Below are 19,916 nucleotides of genomic sequence, written 5' to 3'. Positions count from 1 at the left end.
TAGCTGTTGATGAATGTTACACACATGATACCCAAGTTTTCAGTCCCACTTTATTGATTATCCACCCCCATTATGCATTTGCCCTGGAAGTACAATCTCTGCTTCTGCATCAACTTTCACTGAAGAGGAAGACCTCACAAAGCAAACTGCTGGGCTTGCTGGGAATGTGAGAAACCGAAAAGAGAATTTTCTGAAGTAACTCAGCAGGTCTGGTGTCATCTCTGTGTCTAGGAACTGAGGCAACTTTCTGAGTCCTTCGACAACTTTGGAACATTCCAACGATTTTTCCGGATTCGTGCAACAACATGCAACAAGTATTTGTTCTGAATATAGTGTGACAATTCTCATTCAGCTGTTTGGCATTACATCGAGAAATGAGGAATTGTATTTGTTAAAACTACAATTGAATGTTAAGAATGCGGCCTTGCCACTCACTTGTTTAGAATACTCTTTTTCTATTTGCTGAATGCAGCTGTTAAATATCTGCCCTCTTTTCTATTCCAGAGGTGGTCTGTCTTGGTGAATGGTCTTCCTGGTCCAATATACATACGCCATCCTATTACGATCCGAATGATGTTGAGCCCATACGCAAGAGGTTGTGTGCTCCCACTGATTCTATTGGTGACGTTCAGTGTCAATTTGTACAACACCCTTCGAAGCCACTAAGTGAATCACAAGACAATGTGGAATGCATTAAAGGAGTAGGATTGGTGTGTATTCACTCCAGCAGTTCGTCAGAAACATTCTGTTCTGACTACCAAATTCGAGTTTGCTGCGAAAACCAACCGTCAACAACTGTTCCGACGACAACCAGCCTATTCACAACCTCCACTGAAACAAGTACACCTGGTAAATATGAATTTCATGTAAGGTGGCGTTGGGATGTGATTTGCAACGTATGACAAGGTCAGCAACTGGCATTGAGTATCGAGTACCGTCGAACCTTTAGCCGTGGGGAGTGCCTGAAATTTTCATTCGCCAATCTGAGAAAAACCTCATGCCTCTGATTTCGAATTCTATAATCTACTGATGGAGCTTGTTGAGGTATCCAGTCACAAACGAATGAGGCTATGAAAGTTTTTCCCTCTGGCTCCAACTGGTTTGTGCTTGTCAGAACAGATCTTTTATGTCAAAGGGCATTCATATAATTGCTTTTGTTGAGGTATTTACGCAACATTGATGAGACCCACGAGTGCATCATGTATTGCTGTAGTTCGAGCTGTCAAATTTCAATCAGGCCATGTTTCACCTTGTCCCACTTTGAGAATCGGAGCACTCAAGTGGGCAAACTGGTGAGTGGTCCCAAAGTAACTGCTGCCTGTCCTGACAGCTGCAGAAAGCGTTACAATTGCTGCCTCCAGGAAGCACACAATGCATTTAATGAAAGAGTCAGGAGTCCTCATTGCTGATCTTAACGAAAGTTTCAGACAATGATCCAGGGCTCACTGGGATGTGCTGTCTTCCTCTCCAGACAGCTGATGTAATCTGGCAGCAAGTCAAAGGGATCTTCCGGCGTTGGGCAACATTGAGTAGAAGTATTCTAGAAACATTGAGTTCCCTTCCATTTGGAATAGCTGTGTCAAGTATTAATAGTAATTCTAGCTTTATGGTTAGGATTAGCAATAAATCTGTTGAGACAGCAGAAAAGTATCATTTCAGTTGCTAACTGGAATGCTGAGAACAGTATGGCCCTGCTGCATTGTGGAACATCGTTAATGCTGCGGCAAAGTCAAATTGTATACTGTGGTTGTTAACGTTTGTCTTTCTCTTCAAAAGAAGTGACCACAACAACAGGGACAAGCACCACACCCGCAACGACCGCCACTTCGACAACTGGTGAGAAAAATCATTTTTAACCATCAGGGAGCTTTTTGCATAAATTTCTTTCTTCATGTCGGCAGTTAACAACATCTTTGCTTCTTCATTTCCAATTCACACCTAATTTGTGAAGGCCTGTTCTAATTTGTGTCAAAGTTTCTTTGTAGTTTGATTGTTTGCATAACAATGCACTGACTGAAGGCAAAACAGTGTTTCACCTCCTGTCTTAATCAGTTGACCTATATCCGTTGCATTGAACTTGTTTTCATCTGGTAACCGAGAAATGGAACCTTTTCAATTCCAATTGAATGTGAAGATTTTGAATGCATTTTGTTTCCTTCAGAAGAATCAACAGCTCCAACAGGAAGCACCACCACAACTGGATTGGCTGCCAGTTCCACAGCGGGTGAGTAATATCTCCTTTCATGTTACGTTACAATGTATTTTCACGTCAGATTGCCTTTACAGATGTTTTGGCTTGGAAGCGAACGCGCATCAGAAATGTTTTCAATCTTCTTGTCCATTTCATCGTAAGATGGTGCCATGTAAATGCACATTTTATAAATTAACATCAAATTTTTGTGACCCAGGATCACTTTGCATTTCAGAATAAATATTAGATGAGTGGATTCTAAATCAAGCCGGCATCTAGTGATTTTGAATATCATTTTCTCATTTCAGAAGAAACGACGACACCTTTGCCACCAACTACAACAGGCTCCACCAGTATTTTGACAAGTGGTGAGTGAGGAATTGCTTCCTTGTAGAACAGCAAGGTCTGAGAGGGAAATGATAATTGTAATACAATTGTCTATCATTGCTTCTCTCTTTGTTTGCATTCGTGCAAAGTAAATACATTCATTCTGAACGAGAATTGTCTTCAGTTCAAAACGCAAGTACGATCAAAAGCAGGCACCAGTGAGTGCTGTAGCAAATACAAGTAATGGCAGCTAACAGGATATCGGGCAGTGGGCATTTCGGTGTGTCAGTGACGCTGACATTTTCATAACACTGTCCTCTTTTATCATGGGTGTATTGAATGTGATTGCTTGCATTTGTTTCCCACCAGGACAAACAACAACAATAACAACAACAGAGATAACCAGCACAGCCAGTTCAACTGCCAGTTCCACAACTGGTGAGTGATGACATGTTTCATTCAACGTCATACATACTTTATCAAGACAGAGTGGTTATAACTGAAGTGCCTGGTCAGAAAATTCCCAGTGTCAGCTGTGGTCATTGCATCACACTCTAAGCTGGGGAGCCTGTGGGATCACATGACACTCCTGCACCTTGAACATCACCAAAACACCGTAGCTTTCATCTGCAGCAGACAATCTCTCTGGTGTTGCATCAGGATGACTTCCCACACGGCTTTCAGACAAAGTTTAGCTGTTGATGAATGTTACACACATGATACCCAAGTTTTGAGTCCCACTTTATTGATTATCCACCCCCAATATGCATCTGCCCTGGAAGTACAATCTCTGCTTCTGCATCAAGTTTCACTGAAGAGGAAGACCTCACAAAGCAAACTGCTGGGCTTGCTGGGAATGTGAGAAACCGAAAAGAGAATTTTCTGAAGTAACTCAGCAGGTCTGGTGTCATCTCTGTGTCTAGGAACTGAGGCAACTTTCTGAGTCCTTCGACAACTTTGGAACATTCCAACGATTTTTCCGGATTCGTGCAACAACATGCAACAAGTATTTGTTCTGAATATAGTGTGACAATTCTCATTCAGCTGTTTGGCATTACATCGAGAAATGAGGAATTGTATTTGTTAAAACTACAATTGAATGTTAAGAATGCGGCCTTGCCACTCACTTGTTTAGAATACTCTTTTTCTATTTGCTGAATGCAGCTGTTAAATATCTGCCCTCTTTTCTATTCCAGAGGTGGTCTGTCTTGGTGAATGGTCTTCCTGGTCCAATATACATACACCATCCTATTACGATCCGAATGATGTTGAGCCCATACGCAAGAGGTTGTGTGCTCCCACTGATTCTATTGGTGACGTTCAGTGTCAATTTGTACAACACCCTTCGAAGCCACTAAGTGAATCACAAGACAATGTGGAATGCATTAAAGGAGTAGGATTGGTGTGTATTCACTCCAGCAGTTCATCAGAAACATTCTGTTCTGACTACCAAATTCGAGTTTGCTGCGAAAACCAACCGTCAACAACTGTTCCGACGACAACCAGCCTATTCACAACCTCCACTGAAACAAGTACACCTGGTAAATATGAATTTCATGTAAGGTGGCGTTGGGATGTGATTTGCAACGTATGACAAGGTCAGCAACTGGCATTGAGTATCGAGTACCGTCGAACCTTTAGCCGTGGGGAGTGCCTGAAATTTTCATTCGCCAATCTGAGAAAAACCTCATGCCTCTGATTTCGAATTCTATAATCGACTGATGGAGCTTGTTGAGGTATCCAGTCACAAACGAATGAGGCTATGAAAGTTTTTCCCTCTGGCTCCAACTGGTTTGTGCTTGTCAGAACAAATCTTTTATGTCAAAGGGCATTCATATAATTGCTTTTGTTGAGATATTTACGCAACATTGATGAGACCCACGAGTGCATCATGTATTGCTGTAGTTCGAGCTGTCAAATTTCAGTCAGGCCATGTTTCACCTTGTCCCACTATGAGAATCTGAGCACTCAAGTGGGCAAAGTGGTGAGTGGTCCCAAAGTAACTGCTGCCTGTCCTGAGAGCTGCAGAAAGCGTTACAATTGCTGCCTCCAGGAAGCACACAATGCATATAATGAAAGAGGCAGGAGTCCTCATTGCTGATCTTGACGAAAGTTTCAGACAATGATCCAGGGCTCACTGGGATGTGCTGTCTTCCTCTCCAGACAGCTGATGTAATCTGGCAGCAAGTCAAAGGGATCTTCCGGCGTTGGGCAACATTGAGTAGAAGTATTCTAGAAACATGGAGTTCCCTTCCATTTGGAATAGCTGTGTCAAGTATTAATAGTAAATTGCTTTTGTTGAGATATTTATGCAACATTGATGAGATCCACGAGTGCATCGTGTATTGCTGTAGTTCGAGCTGTCAATTTTCAGTCAGGCCATATTTCACCTTGTCCCAATTTGAGAATCTGAGCACTCAAGTGGGCAAAGTGGTGACTGGTCCCAAAGTAAGTGTTGCCTGTCCTGACAGCTGCAGAAAGCGTTACAATTGCTGCCTCCAGGAGGCACACAATGCATATAATGAAAGAGGCAAGAGTCCTCATTGCTGATCTTGAGAAAAGTTTCTGACAATGATCCAGGGCTGACTTGGATGTGCTGTCTTCCTCTCCAGACAGCTGATGTAATCTGGCAGCAAGACAATGGGATCTTCAGGTGTTGGGCAACATTGATCTTCTGAAGCAGGCAGTTCGGCCAATCATATTGAGTGTTATCACAGTGGGAGTAGAAGTATTCTAGAAACATGGAGTTCCCTTCCATTTGGAATAGCTGTGTCAAGTATTAATAGTAATTCTAGCTTTATGCTTAGGATTAGCAATAAATCTGTAGAGACAGCAGAAAAGTATCATTTCAGTTGCTAACTGGATTGCTGGGAACAGTATGGCCCTGCTGCAATGTGGAACATCGTTAATGCTGTGGCAAAGTCAACTTGGATACTGTGGTTGTTAACGTTTGTCTTTCTCTTCAAAAGAAGTGACCACAACAACAGGGACAAGCACCACACCCGCAACGACCGCCACTTCGACAACTGGTGAGAAAAATCATTTTTAACCATCAGGGAGCTTTTTGCATAAATTTCTTTCTTCATGTCGGCAGTTAACAACATCTTTGCTTCTTCATTTCCAATTCACACCTAATTTGTGAAGGCCTGTTCTAATTTGTGTCAAAGTTTCTTTGTAGTTTGATTGTTTGCATAACAATGCACTGACTGAAGGCAAAACAGTGTTTCACCTCCTGTCTTAATCAGTTGACCTATATCCGTTGCATTGAACTTGTTTTCATCTGGTAACCGAGAAATGGAACCTTTTCAATTCCAATTGAATGTGAAGATTTTGAATGCATTTTGTTTCCTTCAGAAGAATCAACAGCTCCAACAGGAAGCACCACCACAACTGGATTGGCTGCCAGTTCCACAGCGGGTGAGTAATATCTCCTTTCATGTTACGTTACAATGTATTTTCACGTCAGATTGCCTTTACAGATGTTTTGGCTTGGAAGCGAACGCGCATCAGAAATGTTTTCAATCTTCTTGTCCATTTCATCGTAAGATGGTGCCATGTAAATGCACATTTTAAAAATTAACATCAAATTTTTGTGACCCAGGATCACTTTGCATTTCAGAATAAATATTAGATGAGTGGATTCTAAATCAAGCCGGCATCTAGTGATTTTGAACATCATTTTCTCATTTCAGAAGAAACGACGACACCTTTGCCACCAACAACAACAGGCTCCACCAGTATTTTGACAAGTGGTGAGTGAGGAATTGCTTCCTTGTAGAACAGCAAGGCCTGAGAGGGAAATGATAATTGTAATACAATTGTCTATCATTGCTTCTCTCTTTGTTTGCTTTTGTGCAAAGTAAATACATTCATTCTGAACGAGAATTGTCTTCAGTTCAAAACGCAAGTACGATAAAAAGCAGGCACCAGTGAGTGCTGTAGCAAATACAAGTAATGGCAGCTAACAGGATATCGGGCAGTGGGCATTTCGGTGTGTCAGTGACGCTGACATTTTCATAACACTGTCCTCTTTTATCATGGGTGTATTGAATGTGATTGCTTGCATTTGTTTCCCACCAGGACAAACAACAACAACAACAACAACAGAGATAACCACCACAGCCAGTTCACCTGCCAGTTCCACAACTGGTGAGTGATGACATGTTTCATTCAACGTCATACATACTTTATCAAGACAGAGTGGTTATAACTGAAGTGCCTGGTCAGAAAATTCCCAGTGTCAGCTGTGGTCATTGCATCACACTCTAAGCTGGGGAGCCTGTGGGATCACATGACACTCCTGCACCTTGAACATCACCAAAACACCGTAGCTTTCATCTGCAGCAGACAATCTCTCTGGTGTTGCATCAGGATGACTTCCCACACGGCTTTCAGACAAAGTTTAGCTGTTGATGAATGTTACACACATGATACCCAAGTTTTCAGTCCCACTTTATTGATTATCCACCCCCATTATGCATTTGCCCTGGAAGTACAATCTCTGCTTCTGCATCAACTTTCACTGAAGAGGAAGACCTCACAAAGCAAACTGCTGGGCTTGCTGGGAATGTGAGAAACCGAAAAGAGAATTTTCTGAAGTAACTCAGCAGGTCTGGTGTCATCTCTGTGTCTAGGAACTGAGGCAACTTTCTGAGTCCTTCGACAACTTTGGAACATTCCAACGATTTTTCCGGATTCGTGCAACAACATGCAACAAGTATTTGTTCTGAATATAGTGTGACAATTCTCATTCAGCTGTTTGGCATTACATCGAGAAATGAGGAATTGTATTTGTTAAAACTACAATTGAATGTTAAGAATGCGGCCTTGCCACTCACTTGTTTAGAATACTCTTTTTCTATTTGCTGAATGCAGCTGTTAAATATCTGCCCTCTTTTCTATTCCAGAGGTGGTCTGTCTTGGTGAATGGTCTTCCTGGTCCAATATACATACGCCATCCTATTACGATCCGAATGATGTTGAGCCCATACGCAAGAGGTTGTGTGCTCCCACTGATTCTATTGGTGACGTTCAGTGTCAATTTGTACAACACCCTTCGAAGCCACTAAGTGAATCACAAGACAATGTGGAATGCATTAAAGGAGTAGGATTGGTGTGTATTCACTCCAGCAGTTCGTCAGAAACATTCTGTTCTGACTACCAAATTCGAGTTTGCTGCGAAAACCAACCGTCAACAACTGTTCCGACGACAACCAGCCTATTCACAACCTCCACTGAAACAAGTACACCTGGTAAATATGAATTTCATGTAAGGTGGCGTTGGGATGTGATTTGCAACGTATGACAAGGTCAGCAACTGGCATTGAGTATCGAGTACCGTCGAACCTTTAGCCGTGGGGAGTGCCTGAAATTTTCATTCGCCAATCTGAGAAAAACCTCATGCCTCTGATTTCGAATTCTATAATCTACTGATGGAGCTTGTTGAGGTATCCAGTCACAAACGAATGAGGCTATGAAAGTTTTTCCCTCTGGCTCCAACTGGTTTGTGCTTGTCAGAACAGATCTTTTATGTCAAAGGGCATTCATATAATTGCTTTTGTTGAGGTATTTACGCAACATTGATGAGACCCACGAGTGCATCATGTATTGCTGTAGTTCGAGCTGTCAAATTTCAATCAGGCCATGTTTCACCTTGTCCCACTTTGAGAATCGGAGCACTCAAGTGGGCAAACTGGTGAGTGGTCCCAAAGTAACTGCTGCCTGTCCTGACAGCTGCAGAAAGCGTTACAATTGCTGCCTCCAGGAAGCACACAATGCATTTAATGAAAGAGTCAGGAGTCCTCATTGCTGATCTTAACGAAAGTTTCAGACAATGATCCAGGGCTCACTGGGATGTGCTGTCTTCCTCTCCAGACAGCTGATGTAATCTGGCAGCAAGTCAAAGGGATCTTCCGGCGTTGGGCAACATTGAGTAGAAGTATTCTAGAAACATTGAGTTCCCTTCCATTTGGAATAGCTGTGTCAAGTATTAATAGTAATTCTAGCTTTATGGTTAGGATTAGCAATAAATCTGTTGAGACAGCAGAAAAGTATCATTTCAGTTGCTAACTGGAATGCTGGGAACAGTATGGCCCTGCTGCATTGTGGAACATCGTTAATGCTGCGGCAAAGTCAAATTGTATACTGTGGTTGTTAACGTTTGTCTTTCTCTTCAAAAGAAGTGACCACAACAACAGGGACAAGCACCACACCCGCAACGACCGCCACTTCGACAACTGGTGAGAAAAATCATTTTTAACCATCAGGGAGCTTTTTGCATAAATTTCTTTCTTCATGTCGGCAGTTAACAACATCTTTGCTTCTTCATTTCCAATTCACACCTAATTTGTGAAGGCCTGTTCTAATTTGTGTCAAAGTTTCTTTGTAGTTTGATTGTTTGCATAACAATGCACTGACTGAAGGCAAAACAGTGTTTCACCTCCTGTCTTAATCAGTTGACCTATATCCGTTGCATTGAACTTGTTTTCATCTGGTAACCGAGAAATGGAACCTTTTCAATTCCAATTGAATGTGAAGATTTTGAATGCATTTTGTTTCCTTCAGAAGAATCAACAGCTCCAACAGGAAGCACCACCACAACTGGATTGGCTGCCAGTTCCACAGCGGGTGAGTAATATCTCCTTTCATGTTACGTTACAATGTATTTTCACGTCAGATTGCCTTTACAGATGTTTTGGCTTGGAAGCGAACGCGCATCAGAAATGTTTTCAATCTTCTTGTCCATTTCATCGTAAGATGGTGCCATGTAAGTGCACATTTTATAAATTAACATCAAATTTTTGTGACCCAGGATCACTTTGCATTTCAGAATAAATATTAGATGAGTGGATTCTAAATCAAGCCGGCATCTAGTGATTTTGAATATCATTTTCTCATTTCAGAAGAAACGACGACACCTTTGCCACCAACTACAACAGGCTCCACCAGTATTTTGACAAGTGGTGAGTGAGGAATTGCTTCCTTGTAGAACAGCAAGGTCTGAGAGGGAAATGATAATTGTAATACAATTGTCTATCATTGCTTCTCTCTTTGTTTGCATTCGTGCAAAGTAAATACATTCATTCTGAACGAGAATTGTCTTCAGTTCAAAACGCAAGTACGATCAAAAGCAGGCACCAGTGAGTGCTGTAGCAAATACAAGTAATGGCAGCTAACAGGATATCGGGCAGTGGGCATTTCGGTGTGTCAGTGACGCTGACATTTTCATAACACTGTCCTCTTTTATCATGGGTGTATTGAATGTGATTGCTTGCATTTGTTTCCCACCAGGACAAACAACAACAATAACAACAACAGAGATAACCAGCACAGCCAGTTCAACTGCCAGTTCCACAACTGGTGAGTGATGACATGTTTCATTCAACGTCATACATACTTTATCAAGACAGAGTGGTTATAACTGAAGTGCCTGGTCAGAAAATTCCCAGTGTCAGCTGTGGTCATTGCATCACACTCTAAGCTGGGGAGCCTGTGGGATCACATGACACTCCTGCACCTTGAACATCACCAAAACACCGTAGCTTTCATCTGCAGCAGACAATCTCTCTGGTGTTGCATCAGGATGACTTCCCACACGGCTTTCAGACAAAGTTTAGCTGTTGATGAATGTTACACACATGATACCCAAGTTTTGAGTCCCACTTTATTGATTATCCACCCCCAATATGCATCTGCCCTGGAAGTACAATCTCTGCTTCTGCATCAAGTTTCACTGAAGAGGAAGACCTCACAAAGCAAACTGCTGGGCTTGCTGGGAATGTGAGAAACCGAAAAGAGAATTTTCTGAAGTAACTCAGCAGGTCTGGTGTCATCTCTGTGTCTAGGAACTGAGGCAACTTTCTGAGTCCTTCGACAACTTTGGAACATTCCAACGATTTTTCCGGATTCGTGCAACAACATGCAACAAGTATTTGTTCTGAATATAGTGTGACAATTCTCATTCAGCTGTTTGGCATTACATCGAGAAATGAGGAATTGTATTTGTTAAAACTACAATTGAATGTTAAGAATGCGGCCTTGCCACTCACTTGTTTAGAATACTCTTTTTCTATTTGCTGAATGCAGCTGTTAAATATCTGCCCTCTTTTCTATTCCAGAGGTGGTCTGTCTTGGTGAATGGTCTTCCTGGTCCAATATACATACACCATCCTATTACGATCCGAATGATGTTGAGCCCATACGCAAGAGGTTGTGTGCTCCCACTGATTCTATTGGTGACGTTCAGTGTCAATTTGTACAACACCCTTCGAAGCCACTAAGTGAATCACAAGACAATGTGGAATGCATTAAAGGAGTAGGATTGGTGTGTATTCACTCCAGCAGTTCATCAGAAACATTCTGTTCTGACTACCAAATTCGAGTTTGCTGCGAAAACCAACCGTCAACAACTGTTCCGACGACAACCAGCCTATTCACAACCTCCACTGAAACAAGTACACCTGGTAAATATGAATTTCATGTAAGGTGGCGTTGGGATGTGATTTGCAACGTATGACAAGGTCAGCAACTGGCATTGAGTATCGAGTACCGTCGAACCTTTAGCCGTGGGGAGTGCCTGAAATTTTCATTCGCCAATCTGAGAAAAACCTCATGCCTCTGATTTCGAATTCTATAATCTACTGATGGAGCTTGTTGAGGTATCCAGTCACAAACGAATGAGGCTATGAAAGTTTTTCCCTCTGGCTCCAACTGGTTTGTGCTTGTCAGAACAGATCTTTTATGTCAAAGGGCATTCATATAATTGCTTTTGTTGAGGTATTTACGCAACATTGATGAGATCCACGAGTGCATCATGTATTGCTGTAGTTCGAGCTGTCAAATTTCATTCAGGCCATGTTTCACCTTGTCCCACTTTGAGAATCGGAGCACTCAAGTGGGCAAACTGGTGAGTGGTCCCAAAGTAACTGCTGCCTGTCCTGAGAGCTGCAGAAAGCGTTACAATTGCTGCCTCCAGGAAGCACACAATGCATTTAATGAAAGAGTCAGGAGTCCTCATTGCTGATCTTAACGAAAGTTTCAGACAATGATCCAGGGCTCACTGGGATGTGCTGTCTTCCTCTCCAGACAGCTGATGTAATCTGGCAGCAAGTCAAAGGGATCTTCCGGCGTTGGGCAACATTGAGTAGAAGTATTCTAGAAACATGGAGTTCCCTTCCATTTGGAATAGCTGTGTCAAGTATTAATAGTAATTCTAGCTTTATGGTTAGGATTAGCAATAAATCTGTAGAGACAGCAGAAAAGTATCATTTCAGTTGCTAACTGGAATGCTGGGAACAGTATGGCCCTGCTGCATTGTGGAACATCGTTAATGCTGCGGCAAAGTCAAATTGTATACTGTGGTTGTTAACGTTTGTCTTTCTCTTCAAAAGAAGTGACCACAACAACAGGGACAAGCACCACACCCTCAACGACCGCCACTTCGACAACTGGTGAGAAAAATCATTTTTACCCATCAGGGAGCTTTTTGCATAAATTTCTTTCTTCATGTCGGCAGTTAACAACATCTTTGCTTCTTCATTTCCAATTCACACCTAATTTGTGAAGGCCTGTTCTAATTTGTGTCAAAGTTTCTTTGTAGTTTGATTGTTTGCATAACAATGCACTGACTGAAGGCAAAACAGTGTTTCACCCCCTGTCTTAATCAGTTGACCTATATCCGTTGCATTGAACTTGTTTTCATCTGTTAACCGAGAAATGGAACCTTTTCAATTCCAATTGAATGTGATGATTTTGAACACAAGTACGATAAAAAGCAGGCACCAGTGAGTGCTGTAGCAAATACAAGTAATGGCAGCTAACAGGATATCGGGCAGTGGGCATTTCGGTGTGTCAGTGACGCTGACATTTTCATCACACTGTCCTCTTTTATCATGGGTGTATTGAATGTGATTGCTTGCATTTGTTTCCCACCAGGACAAACAACAACAACAAGAACAACAGAGATAACCACCACAGCCAGTTCAACTGCCAGTTCCACAACTGGTGAGTGATGACATGTTTCATTCAACGTCATACATACTTTATCAAGACAGAGTGGTTATAACTGAAGTGCCTGGTCAGAAAATTCCCAGTGTCAGCTGTGGTCATTGCATCACACTCTAAGCTGGGGAGCCTGTGGCATCACATGACACTCCTGCACCTTGAACATCACCAAAACACCGTAGCTTTCATCTGCAGCAGACAATCTCTCTGGTGTTGCATCAGAATGGCTTCCCACACGGCTTTCAGACAAAGTTTAGCTATTGATTAATGTTACTCACGTGATACCCAAGTTTTGAGTCCCACTTTATTGATTATCCACCCCCATTATGCATCTGCCCTGGAAGTACAATCTCTGCTTCTGCATCAAGTTTCACTGAAGAGGAAGACCTCACAAAGCAAACTGCTGGGCTTGCTGGGAATGTGAGAAACCGAAAAGAGAATTTTCTGAAGTAACTCAGCAGGTCTGGTGTCATCTCTGTGTCTAGGAACTGAGGCAACTTTCTGAGTCCTTCGACAACTTTGGAACATTCCAACGATTTTTCCGGATTCGTGCAACAACATGCAACAAGTATTTGTTCTGAATATAGTGTGACGATTCTCATTCAGCTGTTTGGCATTACATCGAGAAATGAGGAATTGTATTTGTTAAAAGTACAATTGAATGTTAAGAATGCGGCCTTGCCACTCACTTGTTTTGAATACTCTTTTTCTATTTGCTGAATGCAGCTGTTAAATATCTGCCCTCTTTTCTATTCCAGAGGTGGTCTGTCTTGGTGAATGGTCTTCCTGGTCCAATATACATACACCATCCTATTACGATCCAAATGATGTTGAGCCCATACGCAAGAGGTTGTGTGCTCCCACTGATTCTATTGGTGACGTTCAGTGTCAATTTGTACAACACCCTTCGAAGCCACTAAGTGAATCACAAGACAATGTGGAATGCATTAAAGGAGTAGGATTGGTGTGTATTCACTCCAGCAGTTCATCAGAAACATTCTGTTCTGACTACCAAATTCGAGTTTGCTGCGAAAACCAACCGTCAACAACTGTTCCGACGACAACCAGCCTATTCACAACCTCCACTGAAACAAGTACACCTGGTAAATATGAATTTCATGTAAGGTTGCGTCGGGATGTGATTTGCAACGTATGACAAGGTCAGCAACTGGCATTGAGTATCGAGTACCGTCGAACCTTTAGCCGTGGGGAGTGCCTGAAATTTTCATTCGCCAATCTGAGAAAAACCTCATGCCTCTGATTTCGAATTCTATAATCGACTGATGGAGCTTGTTGAGGTATCCAGTCACAAACGAATGAGGCTATGAAAGTTTTTCCCTCTGGCTCCAACTGGTTTGTGCTTGTCAGAACAGATCTTTTATGTCAAAGGGCATTCATATAATTGCTTTTGTTGAGATATTTACGCAACATTGATGAGACCCACGAGTGCATCATGTATTGCTGTAGTTCGAGCTGTCAAATTTCAGTCAGGCCATGTTTCACCTTGTCCCACTATGAGAATCTGAGCACTCAAGTGGGCAAAATGGTGAGTGGTCCCAAAGTAACTGCTGCCTGTCCTGACAGCTGCAGAAAGCGTTACAATTGCTGCCTCCAGGAAGCACACAATGCATATAATGAAAGAGGCAGGAGTCCTCATTGCTGATCTTGACGAAAGTTTCAGACAATGATCCAGGGCTCACTGGGATGTGCTGTCTTCCTCTCCAGACAGCTGATGTAATCTGGCAGCAAGTCAAAGGGATCTTCCGGCGTTGGGCAACATTGAGTAGAAGTATTCTAGAAACATGGAGTTCCCTTCCATTTGGAATAGCTGTGTCAAGTATTAATAGTAAATTGCTTTTGTTGAGATATTTATGCAACATTGATGAGATCCACGAGTGCATCGTGTATTGCTGTAGTTCGAGCTGTCAATTTTCAGTCAGGCCATATTTCACCTTGTCCCAATTTGAGAATCTGAGCACTCAAGTGGGCAAAGTGGTGACTGGTCCCAAAGTAAGTGTTGCCTGTCCTGACAGCTGCAGAAAGCGTTACAATTGCTGCCTCCAGGAGGCACACAATGCATATAATGAAAGAGGCAAGAGTCCTCATTGCTGATCTTGAGAAAAGTTTCTGACAATGATCCAGGGCTGACTTGGATGTGCTGTCTTCCTCTCCAGACAGCTGATGTAATCTGGCAGCAAGACAAAGGGATCTTCAGGTGTTGGGCAACATTGATCTTCTGAAGCAGGCAGTTCGGCCAATCATATTGAGTGTTATCACAGTGGGAGTAGAAGTATTCTAGAAACATGGAGTTCCCTTCCATTTGGAATAGCTGTGTCAAGTATTAATAGTAATTCTAGCTTTATGCTTAGGATTAGCAATAAATCTGTAGAGACAGCAGAAAAGTATAATTTCAGTTGCTAACTGGATTGCTGGGAACAGTATGGCCCTGCTGCATTGTGGAACATCGTTAATGCTGCGGCAAAGTCAACTTGGATACTGTGGCTGTTAACGTTTGTCTTTCTCTTCAAAAGAAGTGACCACAACAACAGGGACAAGCACCACACCCGCAACGACCGCCACTTCGACAACTGGTGAGAAAAATCATTTTTAACCATCAGGGAGCTTTTTGCATAAATTTCTTTCTTCATGTCGGCAGTTAACAACATCTTTGCTTCTTCATTTCCAATTCACACCTAATTTGTGAAGGCCTGTTCTAATTTGTGTCAAAGTTTCTTTGTAGTTTGATTGTTTGCATAACAATGCACTGACTGAAGGCAAAACAGTGTTTCACCCCCTGTCTTAATCAGTTGACCTATATCCGTTGCATTGAACTTGTTTTCATCTGGTAACCGAGAAATGGAACCTTTTCAATTCCAATTGAATGTGAAGATTTTGAATGCATTTTGTTTCCTTCAGAAGAATCAACAGCTCCAACAGGAAGCACCACCACAAGTGGATCGGCTGCCAGTTCCACAGCGGGTGAGTAATATCTCCTTTCATGTTACGTTACAATGTATTTTCACGTCAGATTGCCTTTGCAGATGTTTTGGCTTGGAAGCGAACGCGCATCAGAAATGTTTTCAATCTTCTTGTCCATTTCATCGTAAGATGGTGCCATGTAAATGCACATTTTAAAAATTAACATCAAATTTTTGTGACCCAGGATCACTTTGCATTTCAGAATAAATATTAGATGAGTGGATTCTAAATCAAGCCGGCATCTAGTGATTTTGAATATCATTTTCTCATTTCAGAAGAAACGACGACACCTTTGCCACCAACTACAACAGGCTCCACCAGTATTTTGACAAGTGGTGAGTGAGGAATTGCTTCCTTGTAGAACAGCAAGGTCTGAGAGGGAAATGATAATTGTAATACAATTGTCTATCATTGCTTCTCTCTTTGTTTGCTTTTGTGCAAAGTAAATACATTCATTCTGAACGAGAATTGTCTTCAGTTCAAAACGCAAGTACGATAAAAAGCAGGCACCAGTGAGTGCTGTAGCAAATACAAGTAATGGCAGCTAACAGGATATCGGGCAGTGGGCATTTCGGTGTGTCAGTGACGCTGACATTTTCATAACACTGTCCTCTTTTATCATGGGTGTATTGAATGTGATTGCTTGCATTTGTTTCCCACCAGGACAAACAACAACAACAAGAACAACAGAGATAACCACCACAGCCAGTTCACCTGCCAGTTCCACAACTGGTGAGTGATGACATGTTTCATTCAACGTCATACATACTTTATCAAGACAGAGTGGTTATAACTGAAGTGCCTGGTCAGAAAATTCCCAGTGTCAGCTGTGGTCATTGCATCACACTCTAAGCTGGGGAGCCTGTGGGATCACATGACACTCCTGCACCTTGAACATCACCAAAACACCGTAGCTTTCATCTGCAGCAGACAATCTCTCTGGTGTTGATTCAGAATGGCTTCCCACACGGCTTTCAGACAAAGTTTAGCTATTGATTAATGTTACTCACGTGATACCCAAGTTTTGAGTCCCACTTTATTGATTATCCACCCCCATTATGCATCTGCCCTGGAAGTACAATCTCTGCTTCTGCATCAACTTTCACTGAAGAGGAAGACCTCACAAAGCAAACTGCTGGGCTTGCTGGGAATGTGAGAAACCGAAAAGAGAATTTTCTGAAGTAACTCAGCAGGTCTGGTGTCATCTCTGTGTCTAGGAACTGAGGCAACTTTCTGAGTCCTTCGACAACTTTGGAACATTCCAACGATTTTTCCGGATTCGTGCAACAACATGCAACAAGTATTTGTTCTGAATATAGTGTGACGATTCTCATTCAGCTGTTTGGCGTTACATCGAGAAATGAGGAATTGTATTGGTTGAAACTACAATTGAATGTTCAGAATGCGGCCTTGCCACTCACTTGTTTAGAATACTCCTTTTCTATTAGCTACATTAAATATGAGCAAGTAACCTGAAAATTGGTGGGGTTGGCTGTAGGAATGATAGACGGGATGGTCATCATACGACATGGTAAAATTTCGGTTCAATTAACAAATCTGGATTTCAACTGTAGATAATGAATCGATGATTGACTGTCATAAAAATCCATCAGGATCACTTACGTAGAAAATCTCTCATCCTTACCCCATGTGGCCCATATGTTTCTCTATATGAATGTTTGAATTAGTTAGAGAAGTAGGTCATTCCAGTGTTCATGTCTGTTTGTCTGTTTATTAAGTTCATTGATGGTCTGATTATGTTTCAAATTCCCATTTCCCGTCTACTCCGGAAAGCCTCTGTCTCACTTAACAGGAATCTATCCACTTCTGTCAATTATTATACAACTCTGCACCAAAAATAAAAACTCTCCTCATTTCTCTCCTTAAAAGCTGCCCCCTAATTTTTCAACAGTGCTCCCTAATTCTGCACTAATCCACAAGAATAAGATTTTTTTTATGTTCGCCTGGGATGATACACCTCAATGAAGTTACCCCTCACTCTTCTTAATCGAGTAGAAACAAGTGCAATCTATCCAAACTTTCCTCATAAGATTCATAAAATGAAATCTTAAATGGCCTCTGAAATGGTCAAGTAAGCTACTCAGTCATATCAAGCGCCTGCAAGTCTAAAAGAGGGTATTAATGCTGGACTGTCTACCTAGACACTGGAAATAACAAAGTAAACCCAATCTTGTCAATCTTGCAAAGTCCCCCTTAAGGACATTGAAGGTGTCTTGTGTGAAAGTTAGGAGTACTAACCCATAGACTACAGTCAAGCAATAGTCTTACCCATAACTTAGTAAGCCATGTTTCGCAGACCACCGCCATCCCATCAAAGGTAGTGTCATAGTCGTATGCAGTCAGGAAGATGTCGCTTGGAAGTCATCAACATTCACTCTGGACCAAATGTAGATGGAAGAACCGGACAATGTATGAATTACCAGCAGAAGTGGACGCTGAGCTTCTCAGGCCTGCTAAAACATTCAATAAGATCATGAATGATATGTTTACAATTTGAATTCCTTGTTTCTATCTACCGCAGTAAACTTTGATTATTGATCGGCAAAGGAATCAATCTACCTCTGCCTTAAAAATATTCCATTATTCCACTTCCACTGGTTTTGAAGCTGGGAATTCTAAAGTCACACAGCCATCTGAGAAAACAACACAATCTAAAGCTCCCCTTCCTCTGGTAAGAGGGCATCTCCTAATTTTTATACATTAGGCATTCTGCATCTACACACACAAGAGGATACATCCTTTCCATTTGCCACCTTCCCACAACTTTTTGGGTTCTAATACAGTTCATTAAGTCACTCCTTGCTCTTCTGAGCTCTAGTGAAACCCACTTTATCTAAACTACCCCAATGAAACAACTTTCTCATTCCAGGCATGATTTAATAAAAATCCTCTGAAACACCATCTATAGTTAAATAAGGAAGTGAACACTGCACATACATTGAAATATATTCAATTTCATCTGATAATGAAAGACAACAATCCATTAAACTTCTTAACTTCTAGTTGTACCTCCAATTTTTTTTTTGTAACTCATGCTCCAGAGCTCCTGAATCCCTCTGCATCACAGGATGTTTCAGTCATTCTCAATATAGGTAGTACATAGTTTATGCTGTTTTAAAATTTTTCTGCCAAAGTGAACAACTTTACATTTTCCCACATTATACTCCATCTGCCAGAATTTTTACTACTCACTGAATCTAGTTATATATATCGGAATCTCCTTATGTCACCTTCTCAATATACTTTCCAATCTTTCTTTGCATCATCTGAAAGTTTGACTTCATACAATTGCTCCCCTCATCTAAGTTATAAACTGTAAAAACCTGAGGCCCCAGCAGAGACTCCTTTGGGACTCTACTCAGTGCATCCTGCCAGTCAGAAAAAAATTGCATTTATACATGGCCTCTGTCAGCTGTCAGACAACTAATCTTTGTTGGTACTAAAATGCCACTCTCTACACCATAAGTTCCTATCTGGTAATAACATATTATGTAATGCCCCTTAAAATACCATCAGGAAATACAGAATGTCTACAGACTCCTCTTTATTCAAAGCATGTGTTACTCCTTTAAAGAACTCGAATAAACTGGCTAACTGTGATTTCCTATCATAAAATTTTGCTGATTCTTCCCAATTAGCTTGAGTTTATTAACTGCGCTTAAGATACTGATCGAATCTAGTGCCTTCCCCCAGGCAGTTGTCAAACTATCCAACTGGTAATCTCCTGTTTTCTGCCTCCCTGCTTCCCTTCTCAAACAGAGGATTGTTTGCTATTTTCCAGTCTGATGGTATCTTTCCACAAGCTAGCTGGAATCACAGAATCTCTATGGTGTGGAAGCAGGCCATTCAGCCCATCAAATTTACAGCGACCCCCAGGACAGCATCTCACCCTGACCCACACCACACCCACTCCCCAACTGTATCCCTGTAACCCTGCATTTCCCATGGCTCATCCGCCTAGCCTGCACTTCCCTGGACACTGGCAACTTAGCACAGCTAGTCCATGTAACTGGAAAATCTCGGACTATGGGAGGAAACCAAACCACTGGAGGAAACTCACACAGGCATTGGCAAAATGTGCAAACTCCACACAGACAGTCACCCGAGACTGGAATCAAACCCAGGTCCCTGGTGCTGTGAGGCAGCAGTGCTAACCGCTGAGCCAGAATTTCATGCTGTTCGCTAATTCTGAAACATCCATGCTCAGACTGATAAGTAGCAAGTCACATTCACACTAGACAATGACTATCTTCAACAGACATCATTCTAATCATTTTCTCTTGGCATGCAATCACATTGCCTTCCCTTTATCCTTTCTATCAATATCCTGGGGTTACCATTGACTAGAAACTGACTGTTAAATACTGTTAAATAATCACATATAAATAGTGTGACA

General features: G+C 41.8%; 1 protein-coding gene across 1 annotated transcript in view; it reads left to right on the top strand.

The window, feature by feature from the left end:
* Positions 1–3,804: 3,804 nt before the first annotated feature.
* Positions 3,805–19,916, top strand: part of LOC125463161 (mucin-2-like) — a 32,253-nt gene continuing 16,141 nt past the window's right edge. Inside the window, exons 1-5 of the mRNA XM_059654651.1 lie at positions 3,805–4,059; positions 5,488–5,547; positions 5,873–5,935; positions 6,211–6,270; positions 6,599–6,667. The gene's annotated coding sequence lies outside the window, so the exon portion shown is untranslated. The remainder of the gene's footprint in view (positions 4,060–5,487; positions 5,548–5,872; positions 5,936–6,210; positions 6,271–6,598; positions 6,668–19,916) is intronic.

The sequence above is a fragment of the Stegostoma tigrinum genome, chromosome 25, assembly GCF_030684315.1.
Source record: "Stegostoma tigrinum isolate sSteTig4 chromosome 25, sSteTig4.hap1, whole genome shotgun sequence".
Lineage (NCBI taxonomy): Eukaryota > Metazoa > Chordata > Chondrichthyes > Orectolobiformes > Stegostomatidae > Stegostoma > Stegostoma tigrinum.
This window is presented reverse-complemented; position numbering and strand designations above follow the sequence as displayed.